This window comes from Chiloscyllium plagiosum, unplaced genomic scaffold, assembly GCF_037043375.1.
Source record: "Chiloscyllium plagiosum isolate Xiang-an unplaced genomic scaffold, Cpla_swu_hap1 HiC_scaffold_8, whole genome shotgun sequence".
Taxonomy (NCBI): domain Eukaryota; kingdom Metazoa; phylum Chordata; class Chondrichthyes; order Orectolobiformes; family Hemiscylliidae; genus Chiloscyllium; species Chiloscyllium plagiosum.
In genome coordinates, this window is record NW_028270146.1 from 17,196,705 (window position 1) to 17,222,662 (window position 25,958).

Below are 25,958 nucleotides of genomic sequence, written 5' to 3' on the forward strand. Positions count from 1 at the left end.
TTTAAGGTTCTGTAACGACTTACAATGAATAATATAGACATCTAGGCTTGGATGTTATTTTGGAAGATATACATAATTGAAAGATAATAATACTCATTCGCACACTGTACTCAGTTTTACATTCTTGGTGGCCTTCCTTTATGGTTCCACATTGTGTCAAACAAAGCCATGATTGGGGTGAACTTGGCTGTGGATCAAACTTGGACCCTTCATGTGCCTCAGCTAAGACAGTGTGGGAGAGGGGCGGGCCAGCTGGAATCTCTTCCACAAGTGAGGGAAAGAGCTGAAATAATTACCCAAATAAAAATGAAAGATTTATACAGCCAGGCTGTAGCCTCAAGCATGGCCTTGAGAATGGACTGCTGTGGTAGTATTTCAGCAGGCTTCATACTTGATGCTGTCTGAGTCAGGTTGTCTGGTTCAGTCAAGGACAGGAGATTTCCCTTAAAGATGGGGGAAAGCTCAAAGGAGAACCAGAATTTGTTGAATTAACTACATTGTTAGTGATGCAGCAGAATATAGGGAACAGGAGAAAGTGAGGACGTTAACATTAGCATAAGAAAGGGATGCAATCCAATTTAAAAGGTGCCACCGTACATGGGAGGTGGAGGAATGGGAGTGTCACTGGCCTTTTAATTCAGAGTTCTAGACTTTCTGGTCTAAGTAGTCAGATTGGACTTGAAATGTTGACACTGTTTCTCTCTTCACAGATGCTGCATAGTTTCTCCAGCAATTTCTGTTTTTATCACCCCAGTCTAATGCCCTGGGGAACATGGATTCAATGGGCAATATGATGACATTCAAATTCAAGAAAAATCTGGAATAATAATGCTTGCCTAATGGCAACTGTTGTCACTCAACTGGTTCACTAAAGGTTTTTTAGGGAAGGAAATCTGTCATTCTTACTAGATCTGGCCTACTTGTGACTCCAAATGCATAGCAATATGGTTTGACCCCTAACTAACCTCTCAAATGGCCTCGTCCACCAATCATTTCCATCATTTAATGAGAGACAGGCAACAAATGCTAACCTGGCTGATGATGCCTATACCCCCATTCAAGAATGACATGTTTAAAAAATAATATATTGTCGTGGGGAGTAATGGCACGTAGGCAGAGGGACATGACAGCATTTGAAAAGAAAATGCAAAACTGCACGCAAACATACTAACAGAGGGTGTCATATTGAAGGACAACTTGTGTAGTTTGTGAATATAACATGGATGTCCAAATGACACTTCTTCAAGAGAAAACAGGCACTAAACCTTGAATAGACCTACGCAATTTATTAACAGAAGCTTGTAAAAGCATTTAATATGATCCACCCTTTAACACACTGCTACCATAAATATTTCACTTGTGCTGCATTTCCCAATTAGTTTAAAAAAAGACAGATAATTATAAACCATGAAATGTTCAACCTTGTCTGATCAAGGACCTGAGAAACAGCAAATTGGACACTATGGGTTTTATTGTATATCTTAACACAAGATGAAGGTTGCCCCTTTTGTACATTAACAACAATCTTTTGTAAGTGTTTCACATCACCACGGTGTTAACTGTGGAGAACAAACTCTGCTTTTAATTTTATTTTCCTCAAGAGAGTCTCAGGTATAACGAATGTCGTAGTTACTCTGAGCTGACACCATTTAGTTTCTGCAGAGCTGCATTTTACTGAATGGGTTTTCTACACAAACTCGACCAGCCATTCAATCCAACATGTATTTGCAAAAGCCTTCCTTCTTTTTATCTTATTTTCTAGCAGGATATTGTTAACTTTTTCAAAATTATACCAAAAGCAAGAATTAATTATTACTTCTTTTCACCCTCTTCTGCTTTCACTGCCCATTTGGAATACAAGAATGCTTTTATTTTAAACAAGACTCAGCTTCGTAATGACTCCTCACAGCTAAATTTAATAATAGTTAGTTTTTTTATATCTTGAGTTGTAAGTGTGGCACATTCGAGACTATCAATGCATATAGAAGATTGATTCCAAATCTAACAACTTATTTTTAAACCTCCAATTTTCTGACAAATGTTTGCTGGAAAAGATGTTGGCTAGTCTTTCATTGAAAGGATTGCGTGTTATACGCCCAGGGCCAATCTGCGAATATTACCAATGTAAAGACGGTTATGAGCTCAGAAAGGTACATAGTAGGAGCAGGGTGGCCTCTGAGAGATTTTGGCTCCATCAGAGTATCTTGCAACAGTGCAACCTTCCCGACTCTGCAGGCTGATTGGAAGCTTGACCGAATCTCACCCTCAAGACTGACTCACAGCCATACCATTTTAAATGACACTTAAAAACTGAAGTACACTCATATAAGAACATGCAAACATTGGAATTAGGAGCAGAGGTAGGATATTTGGCCCTTTCAGTCCATTCCATTCAATAGGAGCATGGCTGATCTCCTTCCGTTCCGAATTCCATCATCACATCTATCTTCAATAGCCTTTGATTCTTTTTTTTAAAACTTACTCACAGGATGTGGGCATCACTGGCTAGGTCAGCATTTATTGCCATCCCTAATTACCCAGAGGGCATTTAAGAGTCAACTACTTTGCTGTGGATCTGGAGTCATATGGAGGCCAGAACAGGTAAAATACCTTCTCTAAAGGATATTAGTGAACCAAGCGAGTTTTTCCAACAATCCACAATAGTTTTATGGTTATCACTAGACCTTTAGTTCCAGATTCTTCATTGAATTCAAATTTCCCCATCTGCCATGGCAAGATTTGAACCCAGGTCCCAAGAACATTAGCTGAGCTTCTGGATTAATAGTCTAGTGATAATACCACTTTGCCATTCCATCCCCAATTCTCCTGCCTGGTAAGAAACAATCCACCTCCACCTTAAACAACATTAAATGACTCCATCACCTTCTCAAGCACTTCCACAGTTGCACAACCCTCTGACAGAAAATAATTCTCACCTTGGTCCTACAAGGAGAACCCTAATTTTAGAACAGTCCCCCCAAGTTCCAGACTGAGCCACAAGAGAAAACATCCACGTTTAGTTTGTCAAAGCCTTTTGGGATCTTCTGTCAAAGTCACCTCTCAGTTTTCTAAACTCCAGCGGAAACAGTCCCAGTCTGACAAACTTTTCTTCCTCAGATAACCCAGTCATTCCAGGTTCAATTAACAGCAGCAACTGAACAAAAACAACAACAGGATGCCCAAACTAGCGTCAAACTCGGTTGACATGTAACTCAAACACAACCATCTGTACAACAGCTTGATGGCCTAAAGGGAGGATGAGTCACCCAATCACAAATGAGATACTAAAAACAAAAGTCACTGTTCAATAATTAATTGGATGAGTAATGAATACTGGTCTTGGCAGAAATGTTCACATTCCAGGAATGGATATTAAAACAACACACCCAAACCTGCCAATATAACATCCTGCTTTGCACCTGTATGTCACTGTACTTTCTGTCAAGAGGAGTGGATAATGAACTCATTACTATCACTGGCCTCGGATTTGTGTTGTCAATTTACCTGAATGCTCACGCCAGTCTGGCGGCAAGTGTTCGGAAACATGAGAAGACGGGGAGAGAGAGGAGGAAGAAGAAAGGAAAAATAATTAAGAGCATGAAGAGAAAGGAAAATTTTTTAAAAATTAAAAATAAAGTGAAAACAAAATAAAATTGAAAATAAAAGTCTTGCATTCATATGGTGTTTTTCAAGAAGATCTAGCAGCACCTTACAGTCAATGAAGTATTGCCTGAACTGTACGCATTGGTACAGTCAATTGCCACTCAGCAAGCTCTCAGAAGCAGCAATGTGGTAATGTGCATAAAAATCTGTTTTTGTGATATTGATCGAAGGAGAGATATGAGCAATGGAGATGACTTCATAGAACATAGAACATAGAACAATACAGCACAGAACAGGCCCTTCGGCCCACGATGTTGTGCCGAACATTTGTCCCAGCTTAAGCATCTATCCATGTAGCTATCCAATTGCCGCTTAAAGGTCACCAATGATTCTGCCTCTGCCTCTCCCACAGGCAGCGCATTCCATGCCCCCACCACTCTCTGGGTAAAGAACCTACCCCTGACATCCCCCCATACCTTCCATCCTTCACCTTAAATTTATGTCCCCTTGTAACACTCTGTTGTACCCGAGGAAAAAGTCTCTGACTGTCTACCCTATCTATTCCCTTGATCATCTTATAAACCTCTATCAAGTCACCCCTCATCCTTCGCCGTTCCAATGAGAAAAGGCCTAGCACTCTCAACCTATCCTCGTACGGCCTATTCTCCATTCCTGGTAAATCTCCTCTGCACCCCCTCCAAAGCTTCCACATCTTTCCTAAAATGAGGCGACCAGAACTGCACACAGTACTCCAAATGTGGCCTAACCAAAGTCCTGTACAGCTGCAACATCACCTCACAACTCTTGAATTCAATCCCTCTGCTATTGAGGGACAGTGTGGGGAGAGACAGGGGACAGGGCAGAGCAATCCCTCTCCTTGCTTCTTCTTCAAGACAAGGGCATGTAGTTTCTTTTTCCATTCATCCACATAGGCAGATGAGGCTTCAGTTTGATGTCTCAACTGAAAGAGAGGAACACCGATAGTCCCTCAGCACCCGCACTTGAATGTGTGGGACCTCGGAGTAAAAGTTCACAGATCTCTGAAGGTAGCAAGACCAGTCAATAAGTTGGCTAAGAAGACATATGGAGTCCTTATTGGGATGGAAGGACTGAGGTATGAAGAGAAACTGGATCAGTTATGACTGTGTTCACTGCAGTTAAGAAGAACATTGGGGAAATCTCAAAAACTTATAAATTCTAACAGGACCCACAATGGGGTGGGTCTGGGTGGGATCCTTGTTAGAGGGTCAGTATTGACTCAATAGGCCAAATGACCTGCTTCCACGTTGTAGGGATTCTATGATTTCAACGATTCTACGACTAGACAGAGTATATCCAGGAGGGATGTTCCTGGGGCTGAGCAGTCCAGAACCAGGGGGTCACAGACTAAGGATATAGGGTAGGCCATTTAGTACTGAGATGAGGAGAATTTTTTTCACCCAGAGAGCAGTGAGGCTTATGGTTGAGGCCAAAACATGGAACGTTTTCAAGATGGAGTTAGAAATAGTTCTTGATGCTGAAGGAATCAAAGGGAATGAGACGAAAGAGGGTACAGAGGTCTATGCTGGATGATCAGCCATGATATATTGAATGACTGAGCATTTTCAAAAGGCCAAATGGCCTTCTCCTGCTCCCACTTTGTCTGTTCCAAGATTAACCGAGATATAAGATACAAGTTCAAGGAAGTTAGATTGAAAGTACACTAAACACTAGTTATGTCACAGCTAGAGTATTGTGTTCAATTCTGGTCTTTCTTCATTCATTCATTCCAGAAAGGATATAATTACACCAGAGACAGAACAGAGAGATTTACAAGAATCAAGGATTGAAAAAATACAGGTCTATGGAAAGAGTGGACAGGCTCGAGGATACTCATTGGAACAGAGTAGGTTGAGGTCAGGTTTGAGGTCCACAAGGTTGTTTCAGTCCTGAATAGAATGAATAGAAAGGGGCTACTTACATTAGCAGAAGGGTCAATGACTAGGGTGCATAGGTTTTAATTGTCTGATAAAAAGGTTAGAGAGGAAATGTGGAAAAAAGAATGATTCACACTCAGGGTAGTAAGGGTTTGAAAGTCACTGCCTGAAGGTGTAATAGAGAGTGAAGCCCTCAAATTAGTCAAAAGGATAAACATGTGTAACCGACAGAACAACAGACTCGATGCTAGAAAGTAGGCTGGGTGGCTAGTGCAGAAATGATGGGCCAAGTGGATACTTTCTGTGTGATGAATAGCCTGAGGCCCTAGGAATGATTGCCTTGATTCTTGTACGCAAGCCCTGGAGTGGGACTTGAACCCTGAAATTTGTGACTCAGAGGTGCGAGAGTGCTACGAGATGAGTGCTAAAGTGCACAACATAACCCACTGGATTTCAGAACTGCCACTCCAATCTGTTCTTCTGTCTTTATTAAACCCTTTCCTTTCTTTCAACATTCTGCCATTATTATTGTGTTTGGCACTGCTGTGAACTTAATCCTGAGCTTCAAACATATTATTCTACATGTTCCTTATCTGGGCTCCTTGAATCTTTAATGAAGTCAGGTTTCTCATCTCCTACTCATTCCTGGCACATCTACAACATGAAGTCCCTTGCCCTTGCTTTCAGACTTCTCTACCTTTCAGAAGTTAGAGGCTTATGTCTGGGGATGCAGAGCATTACCATCCTTATAGGTTTAATTCCCACACCAGCTGAGGTTACCATGAAGGATTTCTTGTTCCTTTGGGACTATGGTGACTTTATCTCTACAACCTTGGAAAACTCAAACTTGCTGCACCTTAAAGACTCATCTCACTGCCTGCAATTTAATAATGGTTCTGCTTTGAAACACTTCACTCTTCAGTCATATTACTTAACACATGAAAAAAATTGAACATTATTGTATAAGTCAAGGTGTCTCAAATGCAAGTTTGAAGAGACAGTCATAATCTAATTGCAAACTGGACACTGCTGATTTCCTCATAGTTCCCCTACTGTGTGGAAACAGGCCATTCAGCCCAACAAGTCCACACTGCTCCTCAGAAGAGCATCTCACCAAGACTCACCCTCCCTACCCTAACCCTGCATTCCCCATGGTTAATCCACCCTAACCTACACATCTCTGAACATCATAGGCAATTTACCACAGCTAATCCACCTAACCTGCACATCTTTGGATTGTGGGACGAAATCAGAGCAAACCCACACAGACACAGGGAGAATGTGCAAATGCCACACAGGTAATCACACAAGGCTGGAACTGAACCCAGTCCCTTGTGCTGTGAGGCAGCAGTGCTAATAACTGAGCCACCGAGCTGCCATAACCGATTTCAACCGATTGTTAGTGTACATTCTTCCTAAGAACTAATTTGGTCTTGCCGTTATAGGAAAGATGTTTGTTAAACTTGAATGGGTCTGGAAGAGATTTACAAGGATGTTGCCAGGATTGGAGGGTTCGAGCAATAAGGTGATGTTAATAGGCTGGGGCTGTTTTCCCTGGAGCGTGAGAGGCTGACGGGTAACCTTATAGAAGTTTATAAAATCATGAGGGGCATGGACAGGATAAATGGACAAGGTCTTTACTCCAGGGTAGGGGGCTCCAAACCAGAGGGCATAGGTTTCAGATGAGAGGGGAAAGATTTAAAAGAGACCTGAGGGGCAACTTTTTCATGCAGAGGATGGTGTAGCTATAGAATGAACTACCAGGGAAGGTGATGGAGGCTGGTGCAATTACATTTAAAAGGCATCTGATGGGTATATGAATAGGAAGAGTTTAGAGGGATAAGGGCCAAATGCTGGCAAATGGGACTAGATTAATTTAGGATGACTGGTTGGCACGGACGAGTTGGACAGAAGGAACGTTTCTGTGCAGCACAGCTCTGATTTCTCTTCACAGATGCTGCCAGACCTGCTGAGTCTTTCCAGCAATTTCTGCTTAAGGTTTCAGTTTTTCTTAAAAGACTGTTGCCTACATGTACTTCTCTCTTCAAATCCCATTCAAGTTGAGTTAACTCCACCCACATCGTGCTATCTATGCCCCTTGGGAAGCAGCTCCCTGACATTATGGTATGTTTAGCCTTTACACAACATTTAGGAAACAAACCATAGTCAGAGATGTTCTTTTAAAAAAGAGAGAAGTTGTGATGTGAAGTTGTTCACGGAGACAGGAGGGACAATGACTCCAACGATATGGGATTAAATTTATGCTATTTCAGACGTTCTCTCCCTCTTGCTGTTGATGTGTTGTGGACTTTGTTGTCAGCCACCCTCAGGCACTAGGCTCACTATTTAATTGCTCATCTCAACAATTACTACCAACAAGCTTTCTCCACTGGTCAGCACCTTGGGATCAAAAGAGAAAGCGTTCCACCGAACTGGAAAGTGACACATTAGCACTTGAAGATGCTCCAATCCTTTCCATAACTGTGAATCTACTGTTTGCTCAATTCAGCTCACATAACTAATAATGTCACATTGAATCAAAGTCAAATTGTGGTGATGGAAGGAAAAATAATATTTGAATTAGCACTGTCATCTTGCCAAACAAAGGACTGATTGTCTGTTTTAGCATCCTCTGTAACATTCCGGCTTGTCATGTCTATCAATGGGTTGAATTGCGGGAGCACTGCATTATCAGAGGTGCCCTCTTCTGCTGTGTGATTAATAATCTAAGGTGTTACCTGTCCTCTAGGATGGGTATAAATGACCCCAAGGCACTATTCAGAAGACATTTTAGATCACAGAATCCCTACAGTGTAAAACAGGCCATTCAGCCTGTCAGGTCTCCACTGACCCTCCAAAGAGGATCTGACCCAGGCCTAATTCATCACTGCCCACAGCTTATTTTATCATACCTGGAGATTATGGGCAATTTACCATGGCCAATCCACCTAACGTGCACATTGTTTGATTGTGGGAGGAAACCTACATCAGGTACAGGGAGAACATGCAAACTCCACACAGTCACCCAAGACTGGAATTGAACCCAAGTCCCTGGCACTGTGAGGCAGCAGTGCTAACCAACGAGCCAGCGTGCTGCTGTATGGATGTGGGGAACCAACCTAAACACATACCTAACAACAACAGAATGAACTTTGACACTAAATAAAGGTGATTAATTCATTGCCTTTCAGTCACATAATGCTTGTAGGAGAATCATGTCCACAAGAGGTTTTTTCTTTAATTCATTCATGGGATCTGGTTGTTACAGGCTGGGCCAGCGTTTATTGCCTGTCCTGAGCTGAGAAGGGAGTAATGAGCTGCCTTCTTGAACCACTGCAATCCCTGTGCTGTGGGTAGACCTGAAATGCTGTTAGGGAGGGAACTGACCCAGCAACAGTGAAGAATCTATTTCCATGTCACCTTCGCTTTCCAAATTGTTTGACTACTGTTGCACTGATTGGACGTGCTTACCTTCAAGCAGTATGCTCATACATACTTGTCCCTAAAGATATTTCTCAGAACCTACCTCAGTTACCTCACCTAACCTGTATATGTGACTTGGTGTCAAAGGTTATCTGATAACTCTCTTGTGAAGCACTTCTGGTATTATTTCAATGATGTTGAAGCTGCGAGTTGCTGCTGCTTTTTAACTTCATTTTTGGGATGTGGATATCATCTGTATTTATTGCCCATCCCTCATTGTCCTTGAGAAGGTTTCGGTGAGCTGCCTTCTTGAACTGCTGCAGTCCATGTGGTTGTAGGTAGGCCACTGTGCCCTGAGGGAGAGAATTCCCAAAATTTGACCCAGCGAATGAGCAGGAACAGCGATCTCTTTCCAATTCAGGATGGTGAGAGACTTTGAGGGAAACTTGCACATGTTTCCACACAAGTTGCACCTGTTGATCATACTTAACACTCTATGGCATAACTCTTGACACAAGCAGGTATATATGAACTGTGCATGCAAAGCACTGCTGTCACTCAAGCCATCTGCTCAGTGAATAGCAATATACATAATTTACAGCAGAGGGATAGAGGGGGGTGAGGCTATGGAAGGATTTGAAATCAAGGACTTGCATTCCATGTGTGCTAGTGTGAGTCATTTGCAATTGCTTTCCCTTCATAAATTATTGATCACAAAATCCCTATAGTGCAGAAAGAGGCCACTTGAATCATTGGGTCTGCACCGACCCTCCAAAGAGCATCCCACCCAGACCCAAACCCCTACCAAATCCCCAGAATAATACCTACATATCCCTGATACTACTGGTGGTCAATCCACCTAGTCTACACAGCTTTGGACATTTGGAAGAACAAATTTCTGTGTTCAGTAATCTGCTAACCCCTTTTCCAGTCCAATGTACTTTCAACATCGCACACAATGATGCAACAAGATCTGAATCATTGATGTTTCTAAAGCCGAAACCACTGGGGAGCGTGAAAATGGATGACATGGAACATTCCACCACTTCCAGTTGGCTGTGACTGTTTTCAAACATAAATCAAAAGAAATGTTGGACAATGTGATAGAATTCCAGCTGCAATTCTTGAACATTGAACCATTCCATTCAAAGTTATTATATTTCACACTATATAATTCTTTCAATTGAAGACATTTGGGAGGTAAGGTATGGCAATTTTGTGCACAAAGTTACCTTACAGTTTCTTTTCAGCAACTTTAAGTTAAACTTGTTTTCTTTTGATTTGAACAATATTCAATCCCCTTTGAGTGGTCTCTCTAGGTTACACACATTGTGGTCTGAACTGTGTTTAGATTAGATTACATTACAGTGTGGAAACAGGCCCTTCGGCCCAACAAGTCCACACCGCCCCGCCGAAGCGCAACCCACCCATGCCCCTACATTTACCCCTTACCTAACACTACGGGCAATTTAGCATGGCCAATTCACCTGACCTGCACATCTTTGGACTGTGGGAGGAAACCGGAGCACTCGGAGGAAACCCACGCAGACACGGGGAGAACGTGCAAACTCCACACAGTCAGTCGCCTGAGGCGGGAATTGAACCCGGGTCTCTGGCGCTGTGAGGCAGCAGTGCTAACCACTGTGCCATCGTGCTGCCCGAGTTCTTTCTTTGTTTGAAGTGGTTTCTAGGCCACATGCCTCTGCTTGGAACTGATGAGCAGACAGACTCAATGAGCCTTCAAGAAGCTAATAAGGTTGTTGCAGGAGCTGACTAATCTGACAGTCCCCATGTTGCAAACTGGTTCTATTCTGCAGTCCTTTTCCAGGTGGATTTATACACAAGTCGGAACACAATGCAGGACAATACAAAGAAGCCAGTCGAGAGTACAGGAAATGTTTGTATGTCAGGTCTTTAAAGTTACATCTCTGTGTAGGACCGTATTTAAGTATTAGCATTCTTAAGACAGATGTTCATAAATCTGGAACACCCTCAAAATCCAGAAAGCCCTCCCATCATACATTTCCTGCTTTGTAGGAAAGTCTTGCAGAATTTGCTGCCACCCCTCCCAATACACGTTTCGAGTGTGCTGGCAGGTGGGGACTGTGCCTCCTGTCACTCTATTATTCTTTCTGACTCAAGTCTTTGATGGAATGGGGAATGATGGAACACTCCAGCAGTACTGAATTGATCTACACATACAGATAATGTAGTTCTGATACCTTTGTCTAAAATCTGCTGTTCCTTCCTAAGAAACACGTGCATTTTCTAATTTCTTATTTACCTTTTATTCTTTCATGGGATGTGGGAGCTGCTGCTGGGCTAGCTTTTGTTGCCCATCCCACATTGTTGTGAGCTACCTTTTTGAACTGCTGAAGCCCACTTGGCGTTGGGAGAGTCACAGAGTTATGAGGGAGCCAGTTCCAGGATTGTGACACTGTCACAGTGAAGAGACAGCAATATATCACCACATCAGAATTGGAGTGTTGGTCGGAGGGGAAAATGTTGTTGGGGGGTGGGGGTCAATGCTCTCACTCATGCTGTCCTTGTCCAATGGCGTAGGACCATCCCACACCACGACCAAGTGAGACTGGATATTGAATAACAACAGATTATTTCAGCGTAAGGGTCTCCTAGTGAAATGTGACTTCCTTCCTTGCGTCTGGCCAAGCATTAGGAGTGGGACACCTCTTTCTCCTCCAGAGACAAAGCCATCGATTATCCATCCCCAAACCACATGACAGCTGAAGTCAACTAACCCCATTGTGGGAATAACATCCAAAATGCAGTTACAATCAAGGGATCATTATAGACAGAGTTTGAATGTTCTTTACACTGTCCTGAGACGCAGGCATCGCTGGATATGCCCATTAGTTGCACATTATTAACTGGCCTTGCATAGAGTGCTTTCTTAGGATGATTCACAGAGTCTTTAAGAGTCAACTACATTGCTCTGGGTCTGTAGGTCAGACCAGGTAAGGACAGGTTTCCTACATTAAGGGACATCTATGAACCAGATGCGTCCTTTTGACAATTGATGATAGTTTCATGATCAGCTTTACTGAGTGTAATTTAATTCCAGATGTATAACTGAATTTATATTTCTTCAGCTGACCTGGTAGGATTGGAATTCATGTTCTCAGCACATTCACTTGAGCCTTTGGATTACTGTTCCAGTGAAATTGCAACTAGGATACCATCTCCCCCCGAGTGGTAGACACTGGTGGCCTTCACTTATACCTCATTACACAGGAACAGGAGAAGGCCATTCCGTCCATTAAGATTCAATAAAACCAGGGCTGATCAAACACTTCAATTGCCCCCATCCACAAATTCCTGTATGCCATTGGGAAACACGTTCCATGATTGAATATCCTGCTGTTCCACATGGTCTAAGCACACACAAGAATGACCATGAGGAGGAAGTAATTAGGGGTAACTAATTGCACAGAAATAAGACAGTATCAGCTACTGGTGTGTGCTCATGTGACCTTCTACCACTTATGAAACAGACCTGCATGGGGTTTCAGCTGCACTGTTAGGCCAATCTCCCATCTATAGAATCCATCTACCAGGCCCACTGTCAAGGAAAGGCCGCCAGCATTCTCAAAGAACCATCTCATCCTGGTAATGTTTTTCTACAACCTCAAGCACTGTGGAGAAGGTACAAAAGCCTGAACACACGCACCAGCCAGTTTCAAAACAGTTTCTACCCTACTGTTGTTAGAATACTGAATGGACTTACAAACTCTTTACATTTGCCTTTGTGTTTTTGTTTTTGCCGCTGTTTACCTATTATTTACTTATCTATGCTATTTAACTCTGTGGTCTGCCTGTATTGCTCACAAGACAAAACTTTTCACTGTGCCTCGGTACACGTGACAATAAAATCAATTCAGTTCAGCTAACACTTGGTTCTAACAGACCAGGAAACCCTCCCACTCTTACTGTCTGCCATCGGCGTATCAGAAGGATTTAGAGATTAATAATTGATACTTTTGCCCATATTGTGAACACACTATCCAAGGCCATCAAAGTCTGAGATGGAACGGGAACTGATCCATCCAAACCAGAGGTTGGGACGGTACCAGTCGCCAAACACCCAGTCCTCTCAACTGAGTCGGAAACTTGAGGGTTTAAGCCCCACTTCAGAGAGCTGACAACAAAATCCAGGCTGACCTTTTTGGGCCACACCGAGGCAACAATTATGCCTTTTGGAGAAGACATTGGACTGATGCTCCCATCGCCCACTTAGAAGAATCCCATGGCAAAAGGGTTTTCTCCGATGTTCCAGCCAATACTGACCCCTACACAAACCCCTGCGCCCCCCCCAAAAAAACCAGTTCATCTGATCATTGCCACATGTTGTTTTCGGGTCATGACCGTGTTCACATTGGATGTCATATTTCTACATTACAATCACAAGTGCAACTTATTGGCTATTAAGGGTTTTGCGACGTCCTGAGGTTGTCAAAAACTCGCGATGAATGGACGTCCTCCTTTATGGTTTTGTAAGCGAGTCTCTGGAATGAACTCACCATCTCCTCACTTAAAGGTAAGCAAGGTACCCCTGAAAAATACTTGGCATGCCTATTTCACCAGCACAGGAAACCCCACAGTGGCTAAAGAGATAAAGACCTGACTATGAATACTTTTCTAGTCATCCCTGTTTGTAACATCAGAAACTTATTACAATCGACTTTCACCGTGGCAAAGACTTGTCAAAACCAGTAACTAGCAATTCCTTCACTTTTGATTCTCTCTTTTATCCTTCAGCTTCTGTTGTCAAGCTTGTTTTTGCAGATGGTCCCTCTGCTTCATCAACTAGAGTCTTAGCCTTCAGTTATGAATCGAGACAATTATGTTCATCTCAATATTCAACAGCAGAGCATGTAGCAAAGACACCTTCACAATGTCAATGTGAGTATGTAATGATGGCAGCCTCAGCACAGTCAGAGTACCCATTCCTTTTCAATATCAATGAGGTAGACATTTTTGTGCAGTAGTGAAGGAGTGCTGCACAGTCATAAGTCTCCTTCTTTGGGCTGAAAGAAAACACCATCTGCTGTCCTACGGGATACAAAAGATGACCCTGCACCATTCAAAGATGAGCCGGAGAATTCTCTCGAAAACCTGGTACAGACCTGAGAGTCCTGACTAAATATTTTCACTCGTAGGAGAGACTAGGGCTTAAGGGCACAGTCTCAGAGGGAAAGAACAACCCTTTATAACTGAGTTGAGGTGGGTGGTTAATCTGTGGAACTTAATACAACAGAGGGTTGTGGTGGTCAAGCCATTGAGTGTTTTTAAGTCAGAGATATAAAGGTTCTTGATTGGTAAGGGGAGCAAGGGTTACAGGGAGAAGGCAAGGGAGAATGGGGTTGAGAAACATATCAGAAATGATCAAATGGTGGAGTAGATTTGATGGACTGAATGGCCTAATTCTGCTCCTACATATTATAGCCTTGTGTTCAATATTTATCCCTTAACAGGCCAGGCTCGAACAAATAGTCGGTCATTTATCTGAACACTGTATGTTACGATGTGCTGTGTTTTCCTACAATCGTTGTGCTACACTGCACTGTCAAGGTCAGGAAAGGGGCTACATGAAAGCGTGCCCCTTTTACCTTTCTCCACCTGAGCCAAGGTAGTGTTAGTCCTCAAGCTAACACACAGGACGTCCATTCTTGTGTAGGGCTGGGGAGTATTTACAGGCACCAAAAATGAAGCTGTAAAAAAAAACTCTCCGCAAATACTTTGGCGCCGGTCAGGAACTTCAGAACTAAAGAATAAATGCACCAATTCTGCGTGAGTATGTGAGTCCATGTGAGTATGTAAGTCTCAGCACAGTCAAAGTACCCATTCCTTTTCAATATCAATGAGGCAGACTTTTTTTTGTGCAGTACTGATGGATTGTGGGAGTCATATTCAAATACAAAGAGTGGAAGTGTTGCAATGAAACATCAAAACTTTACCTCTACTCCCTTCAAGCCTGACTTCCACTGGCAATAAATACAGTGGACAATACCTATACATTTCCAATTGAATCCTTGCAACCATTTCCTCTATCAAGCTTGACACATAAGCCTCAGTGTTGCAGAGGCATTTTCAGTGGGACGAGGCATGCACAACGTTCTAGCGTGGAACGTGCTGTGGTTTATTGCTGTCGCTCTGAAAATGCTGAAGCCTCGCGTCTATGGATCACACAAAACAAAAGTGAGAACCAGATGCATCAGGCACTTTCACATGGATAGGACATCAATTAAGATAAACAGGATGACAAATGGTGAGATGGAATTGTGGGGGCAAACTACATGGGGGAGCGACTTTTCACTCTCACCATGAATTATACTGAAACTCTCTTAGTCTTCAATGGACAAATTCAGTTATTAATTGGGTTTGTAGTCATCATGGTAATGAAGTGCTTTATTGGAGTGAAACAGTGGAGGAGATTGAAAGGGTTTCATGAAAGTTAAAGCTGATACCACAAGCTGTTCTCCCCTAACAATAAAACAGACAGTCTCCACAGCACAGAGGGGCACCACTCAGCCCACTGTGCCTGAGCTGCCTCTGAGAGTGAGCTATCCTATTTGTTTCATTCATTTGCCATTTCCCCACAGTCCTGCAAAGGTCCCCCCTCCATTCATTTTTGAAATGCACTATTGGACAGATACCAGCACCTGTTCAGGCAATGCTTTCCTGATCTAACAACTCACTGTATAAAAAGGACTTCAGATTGTGTTTGGCTCCTTTAGTCGATTACCTTCACAGAATCAGAGAACGATGATATTGCAGAAAGAGGCCATTTTGTCCATCCTGGCTCTGTTATCTAATCTGGCTCTATTACCACGAGTGCTAATCTCGTGCCTTTTCCCCAAATCCTTGCACACCATTACTATCTAAATGCCCTCAAATGAATCTGCATCCTCCACATTTCCAGGGAGAGCATACCCTCACTCCTTACTTTGTGAAAACATTTCTTTTATCGTCTCACCCTTACTCTGTTTGCACATCACTTTAAACTTTCAATCTGTGCTCTTTCTCTGACACTCCGGCTGGTGGAAAAGGTTTCTCTTTCTTTCCTTAAGGAAAAGGTCCATGATTTTGAATGTGCCCTTTGAGTCTCCCTTTAACCTTTTGTGCTCCAAGGGATGTAAGCACAGCTTTGCATGTCTCTCCTTGTTCCTGAGATCCAGCAGTCCCAAGAGCATTCCAAGAAAACTCTTCAACAGCCTCTCTACAGCGCAGTGCTTGGAATTAGCAAAATACCCTCACCAGAGCCTAGCCCCAGTGATGTATGATAGTTTAACATCATTTCCTCACTTTTTGTATAAATTGTTTTTTTTTAAATTGTCCAGAAATGAAAACAGAAGCTGTGGTTTCTCCTTGGACACCACCCTACCAATCTCATTGAAACTTACAGAACACCGAGAGGCCTGGATAGACTGGACATGGAGAAGATGTTTCTATCAGTAGAATAGACTAGGTCATGAGGGCACAGCCTCAGAGTGAAGGGACAACCCTTTAGAACTGAGATGAGGAGGAATTTCTTCAGTCAGAGGATGAAGACTATGGAGGCCAAGACATTGAGTGTATTTATGAAAGGGACAGATAGGTTCTTAATTAGGTGGGGGATCAAGAAGGCAGGAGTATGGAGTTAAGAAACATATCAGCCATGATCGAATGGTGAAGCAGACTCAATGGGCTGAATGGCCTAATTCTGCTCCTATGTCCTACAGATACTCAACTCATTATAGTCTAATTGTTCAGGCAAATGATAATATTTCAAATCAATCTGTTCAGAAATGCTCGTGCATGCCTTTGGAGCAGGTGAGACTTGAACCTGGCCTCAGGGCTAACTGCAGTAACCCTTAAATTCTGCCAGTCTCCATTGTGGGATTTCAATGTATTACACACGCCCCTACCCCACCCAGAGTGTTAGCCTGACCGCTAAAGTGCTAGGCGAAAGTGACTACTGCAGATGCCGGAGATTAGAATCGAGAGTGTGGTGCTAGAAAAGCACAGAAGGTCAGGCAGCATCCGAGGAGCAGGAAAATCGATGTTTCGGGCAAAAGCCCTGCTAGCCCAGTAACATCACTACTACGCCTACAAGAATAGGCAGTGACACTGAGTATCCTGCCCACACGTTGGTGGACAATCCATTGGTTGAGGCTCGGTCCTTGGGGTTTCAGCAGCGAGTCTTTGTCTCCTTCTTCCTTTGCTGTAGCGGTTATAGTCAGAGGCAACGCAGTAGGGCAGCTTTCAGAGGCCACTCCCTTCTCCTCCTCACTTGACACCCAAACCCCCAAATCTCCCTGCCTCTGAATGACCCCAGATTGGAGAAATTGGACAAACACATTCCCTCTCGCAACCCAGAAGGGAGGTTGCTCCTGGTTTCCCATTGAAGGAGCTGGCCTCCTCTCTTGTCTGCCGAGGGAGGCAGGTGATCGAGGAGGGAGTAATGAGTCCCTTGGAGATCCATTCTTTGGCAATGTGAGGGCTTTCATAGCTGACAAGCCCATAAAGTCAGCCTAGGACTTTCTTACCCAGGAGGAGAAAGTGAGGTCTGCAGATGCTGGAGATCAAAGTTGAAACTTTATTGCTGGAACAGCACAGCAGGTCAGGCAGCATCCAGGGAACAGGAGATTCGACGTTTCGGGCACAGGCCCTTCTTCAGGAATGAGCAGAGAGTGTTCAGCAGGAGAAGATAAAAGGTAGGGAGGAGGGACTTGGAGGAGGGGCGTTGGAAATGTGATAGGTGGAAAGAGGTCAAGGTGAGGGTGATAGGTCGGAGTAGGATGGAGGCGGAGAGGTCAAGAAGAAGACTGCAGGTCAGGAAGGCGGTGCCGGGCTGGAGAGATTCGGCTGAGACAAGGTGGGGGGAGGGGGGGATGAAGAAACTGGTGAAGTCCAAGTTCATCTCCTGTGGTTGGAGGGTTCCCAGTCGGAAGATAAGACGCTCTTCCTCCGACCGTCGCGTTGTTGTGGTTTGGCGGTGGATGAGTCCAATGACCTGCATATCCTCGGTGGAGTGGGAGGGGGAGTTGAAATGCTGTGCTACAGGGTGGTTGGGTTGGTTCGTCCGGGTGGCCCAGAGGTGCTCTCTGAATCGCTCCGCAAGTAGGCGGCCTGTCTCCCCAATATAGAGGAGGCCACACCGGCTGCAGCGGATGCAGTAGATGATGTGGGTGGAGGTGCAGGTGAATCTGTGGCGGATATGGAAGTTTCCTTTGGGGCCTTGGAGAGAAGTGAGGGGGGAGGTGTGGGCGCAAGTGTTGCACCTCCTGCGGTTGCAAGGGAAGGTGCCGGGAGTGGAGGTTGGGTCGGTGGGGGGTGTGGATCTGACAAGGGAGTCGCGGAGGGAGTGGTCTCTACGGAAAGCTGTTGGGGAGGGGAGGGGAGGGAAGGAAAATTTCTTACCCAGGACTCAATTGTAGAAGTGGTAAGTTGGGAATGAGTTTCTCTTGGAGGACAAAATACTCAGTGACTTCCTGGTCCATTACAGAGTCCAGTTCCATCCTTCCTTGTCCAGCTCTGCTGTTAGATTTTCAGTCTATACCTCTGTTTGTAAGCAGATACCATATGCTGCTTTTGAAGAGCTCTCTCAGGCAGTATTGCCATCTACAAAGACATGTATATAAACACATCAGGTCTCCCTGTTCCTGCACCCCTATAACATATTGCACCATTTAGTCCCTGCTGCTTTGAAACACAGAATTCCTGCAGTGAGTACAGAAGCCACTCAGCCCATTGAGACTGCATCGACCCTTCAAAGAACATCCCATCCGGACCCTCTCAAAGCCCACATTTCCCATGCCTAATACACCGAGCCTGCACATCCCTGGACACTACGGGGCAATTTAGCATGGCCAATCCACCCTAACCAGCACATCTTGGGACTTGGTGGAAACCGGAGCACCCCCTAGTAGAAGCCTATACAGAGAACGTGCAACTCCATACCGTCAGTCACCCGAGGCTGGTATCAAAGCCTGAACCCTGGTGCAGTGCGAACCACTGAGCCACAGTGCCATGCCTCAATCTTCCTACCAAATTCCACCACCTCACAAAGTCTTGAGTCCTGGGTTAGAAGAGAATTTTATTCGATTGCCTCCAAAGGGCTAGGATCAATTTTATTACTGCTGTCTCAGAAGGGTGGTTGCATGCTTGGACTTCAGATTACACACAGGCTGACAGCTAAACCCTCCAAGTTCAAGGCTTAAAGTAGTTCATTCTTAATATGATGCTCAATAAAAAAAAAGTATTTTCCCAGTCTTCAAAAGAAATGATAGGCAGAATTGCAGCCTTATCAAGGGTTCAGTAAAGGTTACCAGAAAGATTGTTTGGCTGCAATCTATTTGATGTAATATAGAGTGAAAAATATTAGATGTTGTTCTGGGTTCAAGGCATTTATAACAGGCTAGGACAAATAAAACGTATGGAAAATGATTTTACAGTCAGAGTGATAGTGAAACTATTTGCTATTCTTGTTCTGTAAAACTTACTGAAACCACCTGCAATCGCAGTTACATCGAAAGTCATGCCGTGGGATTCCCTTTCCCCCTCAGTTGACGATCTTCAAAAATCACTAAACTTAACAGAACCTCCCTTTCGACTCTGAAATACCATTGATAAAATTCTGCGTCTCATTAACAAGATGAATCACAGAATTGTTATAACACAGAAGATGACCATTTGGCCTATCTTGCTTCCACCAATGCTTCAGCAGTACATCAATATCTCATGGAAATCTCCTGCCTTTTCTCCATACCCTTGCAGATAGCTTTTAATCAACTTGTTCAGATTATTATTCCTCACCTCTGGAGCAGGTAGGGCCTGAAAATGGGCCTCCTGGCTCAGAGGGGCACTACCACTGTACCACAGGAGGCCTCTCTATAAACCTGTACATTGGGTTTTCAGTAACTTCTGAAGTTATGACTACTCCTGAATAATCTCTCTGGTCCAGGAAAAGTAATGCCAATTTTTCATCACAATAAAATCCCACAAAGTAACATTTTAATTCTTACACAGTGAAATATTTTAACATATGCTTCCAATCAAACCATCCCCTAAATGTGTTCCGTTGTGCGGGCGTGTTCATTTCAGTAAGTTGGACCCTTAAGCTTTCTTACTCATGCACACACACATATATATGTAGGCCAAGCTAAATTTCAACTGCCAAACTTCAACCACAAAAGCCTGCAGCAGGACAAGAATAGTTGTCAAAGATCCCTGCAGATTAGGAAATCATGAGGAAATTGGGATATGGGAGCAGAGTAGGCCATTTTTGTCCCTGGGACCTGCTCCTCCATTTAATAAGATCATGGTTTTTCTGTTTATGCTTTGAATTCCATGTTCCCCATTTACCCTCAGTAACCATTGATTCCGTTGCCTAACAATGGCATTGCTGACTAATGGAGGTAATTTGAAGTATCACTGAAGGTCTCCTCAAATTCTCCAACATTAAGGGCATTTAAATGGTCATTGGATAGACATATTGATGATAATGGAATAGTACAGGTTAGATGGGCTTCAGATTGGTTTCACAGGTCGGCACAACATTGAGGGCCAAAGGGCCTGTACTGCGCTATAATATTCTATATTCTATGTACCTGAAGAATAAAGGATAAAGTTTATAAACAGCTTGGGTGGTACCTCCTGGGTTGTCGAATGGCCTTGCAAGTGTGTGGTTTACAGGGAATATTGACCCAAATTTTTATTTCACACTGTCTACATTTTTTGTAAAGTGAAAAATAATCAGTGAAGTTTATTGATTGGGGGGAGCAGATGGTGTATTAGTAATGTCACTAGGCTAATAATACTGCAGTGATGCTTCACAGACGTGGATTCAAATCCCACCACAGCTACTCTGGGAGTTAAAAGTCATTGATAAAGCTGTTCTCAACTTTCATCAGGGAGGTGAAGGCCTAGTGATATTATTGCTAGACTGTTAATCCAGAGACTCAAGTAATCTTCTTGCGAACTGGGTTTGAACCTCGGCATGGCAGGTCGTGGAATGTGAATTCTACAAAAATCCAGAATTAAGAATCTAACCATGAGTCGATTGTTGTAAAAACCCATCTGAGTCACTAATGTCCTTTATAGAAGGAAACTGCCATCCTTACCTGGTCTGCCCTACATATGACTCCAGACCCACAGCAATGTGGTTTACTTTCAACTGCCCTCTGGGCAATTAAGGATGGGTAATAAATGCTGGCCTAGCCAGTGACACCCACATCCTGTGAGTGAATAATAAAAAAAACACCTCTTTGGTTTATTGTCTGTGAAATGCTGTCTGCCCTTGCCTGCTGACATCACTGCTATCAGGTCAATCAATCTGACTTGGTGCTCATGCAAACTGTACATAGAAAAGGTGAAATCCATCCTGCAGGTATGGTTTAATCTTTGTGAGCAACTTTTACCGAGGTCAGCAGCGAGTATTGCCAATTGCTTACTGACCACAATGTACAGGCCAATATACCAATAACTATTTGATTTTGCAGAGCATTTTAACACAGTGAAACATCCAAAGGCACCTCACAGCTCAACACAGTGTAACACCAATAAATTGATACTGATTTATATCATCGAGATTTACAGGCCAATAAAGAAAACTCTTTGGCCCATCACATCTACTCCAGTCAAAAGCAAGCATCTAACGATTCTAATCCCATTTTCCAGCACTTGGCTTTTGCCCGAAACGTCGATTTTGCTGAAGCTCCTCGATGCTGCCTGAACTGCTGTGCTCTTCCAGCACCATTGATCCATAGTCTTGTGTGCCTGCACATTGAAATACTTCTTATGTGTTATGCAGGTTTCTGTCTCCACACCATTACAGGTAGAGAGTTCCAGATTCCTACCACCCTCTGCGTGAAAAAGAATTTCCTCACATCTCCTCTAAACCTTCTGCCCCTGCCCTTAAATCGATGTCTCCTAGTAACTGATCTCTCCACCAAGTGGAAAGGATTTCTTTTCCTGTCTACACCTCTCACAATTTGAGAAATTTAAAACAGACATGAGAGGCATTTTTATTTTTACACAGAGGGTAGTTCGCGTGTGGAATGAAAATCCTGAGGAAGTGGTGGATGTGCATATAATTACAACATGTAAAAGACATTGGATAAGTATATGAAGAGGAAAGGTCTGGAGGAATGTGGTCCAGGATAAGGCAGGTGGGACTAGTTTTGTTTGGGATTATGTTCAGCATGGACTGGTTGGACTGAAGTGTCTATTTCCGTGCTGTATGACTCTATGCCCCCTCTGAATCTTATCTGCTCTATGGAAAACAACTCCAGTCTGTCCAATAACTCTCCAGCCCAGGCAATATCCTGGCAAATCTCCTCTGCACCCTCTCCAGTGCTGTCACATCCCTGCTACAATGTGGGTTCCAGAACAGCTGTGACCTTAGTAACGTTTTATACAGTTCTGACACCTAGCTCAGAGGAAACTCTAAAAACGTTCCCAAATCTGATGGTAGTCTTGCTTTGCGACTTTTTAAGTAAAGTCAGGATGGGGAAAATCCTGCAAATAGTTGCCAAGCCAAACTCAGGAAGCCCACTCGGTTGGAAGCTCACAGTAATCATCTATCTATCGTTTGAGTGTGTATCACGCTGGGAGAAATGCACATACACAGCAGTCTTCAGTATCACGTTGCATTGAAATGAGACCGAAAGCAACATCATTAATTAATTTTAGATTATTAATTAGATAATAGGATGGGACCAACTTCTTCAGGAGGGACATTTGAAAGTAAGTCAGGTGTGGGAATATATTCCTCGGGGAAACACATCACTGAGATGGCAGAAGCAATTGAGCCTGAAATTTGGAAATGCGACTCAGTACAATGATGTTTTCCAACAAGTGGAAGTCAACACTTTCAGGACTGTGACACTATCAAATGTGATGCAGTTGTTAAAGTTTACAATGCATTTTAGTATATCGTAATTTGAAGAGTATTCTGCAGTAATCTATAATATGTCAATGTCACAGTGGCAGGAAAAGACGCAGTAGGTAAAGTATTTCCACTGGTTAGGGATTCCAGAACTAGGGGGCATAGTCTGAAATTTAGGGCCAAAGCATTCAGGAGAGATGTTAGGCAGCACTTTGACTCACAGAGGATGGTAGATGTTTGTCTCTTCCACAAATGACAGTGGATGCTGGATCAGTTGTTAATTTTAAATGTAAGGTAGATGAAATTTCATTAGGGTGATGTAATGAGGGATATAGGCCAAAGGCAGGTATAGGGGAATTAGGCCACAGATCAGCCATGATCTCATTGAATGGCAGAACAGGCCCGAGAAGCTGAATGGCCTACTCCTGTTCCAATGTTTGGGTAAAATTCTGATTTTCAACTGGTTGGGCTGGTTGCATTTGGGGGAAGAGTTGGATCCAATGGAGATAGTCAAGCACATTATGGAATAAGCTATACTGGAGCACACAATTCTCTGAAGAGTCATAGAGATGTACAGCATGGAAACAGACCCTTTGGTCCAACCCGTCCATGCCGACCAGATATCCCAACCCAATCTAGTCCCATTTGCCAGCACTTAACCCATATCCCTCCAAACCCTTCCTATTCATATACCCATCCAGATGCCTTTTAAATGTTGTAATTGTACCAGCCTCCACCACTTCCTCTGGCAGCTAATTCCATACACTCACCACCCTCTGCGTGAAAGAGTTGCCTTTCCTGTTCATAGCCATTTTGTGTGCATGTGGGAGTTGTTGAGGGTGTGCTGCAGACAGTGGGGAAGGGCACTTGTGGTAGAAGTGTGCACCATTCTCTCAGAAAACCTAATGGATATCAGCTGACTGAATCATGCAAAATGTGAGATCAATATTTCTCTTTATGCGAGTACAACCTTATAAAGGATATGGAGACACAGCAGGTAGGATAGAGCTTAGACCCAGATCAGCAACCATTTCTGTAAATGAAGGAATAGTCTCAAGGGTTTGACCTTCAACGTCAGTTGCGAAGGAATGCTGAATAAGAATGGAGTATCGTCTCTGAAAAGGCAGGGCTTACAGTACTCAGTGTGTAGCTCTGTAGAATGGAAATGATTAGATTAGATACCCTATAGTATGGAAGCAGGCCCTTTGGCCCAACAAGTCCACACCGACACACAACCCACCCAGACCCGTCCCCCCCACCCTATATTTACCCATGACTAATGCACCTAACACTATGGGCAATTCAGCATGGCCAATTCACCTGGCCTGCACATCTTTGGACTGTGGGAGGAAACCCATCCAAAAACAGGGAGAATGTGCAAACTCCACACGGACAGCCACCCAAGGCAGGAATTGAACCTGGGTCCCTGGTGCTGTGAGGCAACAGTGCTAACCACTGAGCCCCCGTGCCGCCCACTGGTGGCGTTGTAAGAATGTTGTAAATGTGATAAGAACATCAGCACTTAAGAAATAGGAAGACCACACTGCCACTTGAGCCAACTCTGTCACCCCATATGATAATGATCAATCTTCAGCTTTAACTATGCATGGCTGTCTGTTCCTCACATCTCCTGAATGCTTGAAAGATTAAAAATACGCTATGACAGTCTCTAGTCCAAAACTGAATAGAAGAGATCTAAGGATGTTATAATTGAAAGGAGACCTAAGAGGCAACTTTTTTGCACAGAGGGTGGTGCATGTGTGGAATGAACTGCTGGATGAAGTGTTGGAGGCTGGTACAAATACAACATTTAAAAGGCATCTGGATGGATACATGAATACGAAGGACATAGAGGGATCTGGACCAAGTGCTAGCAAATGGGACTAGACTAGGTTAGGATACCTGGCCGGCATGAGTGAGTTGGACCGAATGTTTTTGACTTCATGACTCTAAGTACAGTTAATGATGCAGCCTGCCCATTTTCCGCCATCAAGAAAATGTAAAGTTTGAGAACTCTCTGAGTGAAAAAATTACTCAGAGATATTTCAAGTACTTCACCAAAGTGACAGAAGTCTTAAAGCCCCATCGATACTTCTTTCAATGTTCATACAAAAAAAAGACCCAGAACCGGTGTGAGAATTCAAGGAAACACAATTATGAGGAATGGAGAGTACCATCGGAATAATGATAATGATGGGAAAGGCTGCGTTTGGTAAAAGGAGAGAGTTGCTGAATAAACAACGTGAGGAGTGACTTCTAAAGAGGTTTGATGGAGTGTTGCCTTCTCTGGACGTGTGGTGAGGACCTTACGAAGATGGAGATCGACCTTTGTCAATAACTTTAAAGCCAGGGTTCGGAGGAGGAGAGCAGAAAGGAACTGCTGGGCAGAGAAAAAGTAACATGTGAAGTGAACAAACTAAGAAATTTGCTGGACATAATTGGGAATGGACAGAGAGTCTTGGCAGGGCACAAGCTAAGAGGATGTTGACTTGTATGGAGGCATGATTTCCAGAAATTAAATCAGAAGCAGAAGGACAACAGGGGGTTTTGAAACTGAAGTGAGTTGCTGACAAATGAAAAGAGTGGATGTGAGCATAAGAGGTACAGTTAGTAAGTTTGCAGATGACACCAAAATAGGAGGTGTAGTGGACAGCAAAGAGGGTTACCTCAGATTACAACAGGATCTTGACCAGATGGGCCAATGGGCTGAGAGGAGTGGCAGATGGAGTTTAATTCAGATAAATGCAAGGTGCTGCATTTTGGGAAAGCAAATCTTAGCAGTACGTATACACTTAATGGTAAGGTCCTCGGGAGTGTTGCTGAACAAAGAGACCTTGGAGTGCAGGTTCATAGCTCCTTGAAAGTGGATTTGCTGGTAGACAGCATAGTGAAGAAGGCGCTTGGTATGCTTTCCTCTATTGGCCAGAGTATTGAGTACAGGAGTTGGGAGGTCATGTTGCGGCTGTACAGGACATTGGTTAGGCCACTGTTGGAATATTGCGTGCAATTCTGGTCTCCTTCCTATCAGAAAGACGTTGTGAAACTTGAAAGGGTTCAGAAAAGATTTACCAGGAAGTTGCCAGGGTTGGAGGATTTGAGCTATGGGGAGAGGCTGAACAGGCTGGGGC

At 43.6% G+C, this 25,958-nt stretch overlaps 1 protein-coding gene across 28 annotated transcripts in view; it reads right to left on the minus strand.

Moving 5' to 3' along the window:
* LOC122553369 (neurexin-3) overlaps positions 1 to 25,958 on the minus strand; it is a 2,038,938-nt gene that overhangs the window by 1,149,215 nt on the left and 863,765 nt on the right. The window lies entirely within an intron of this gene.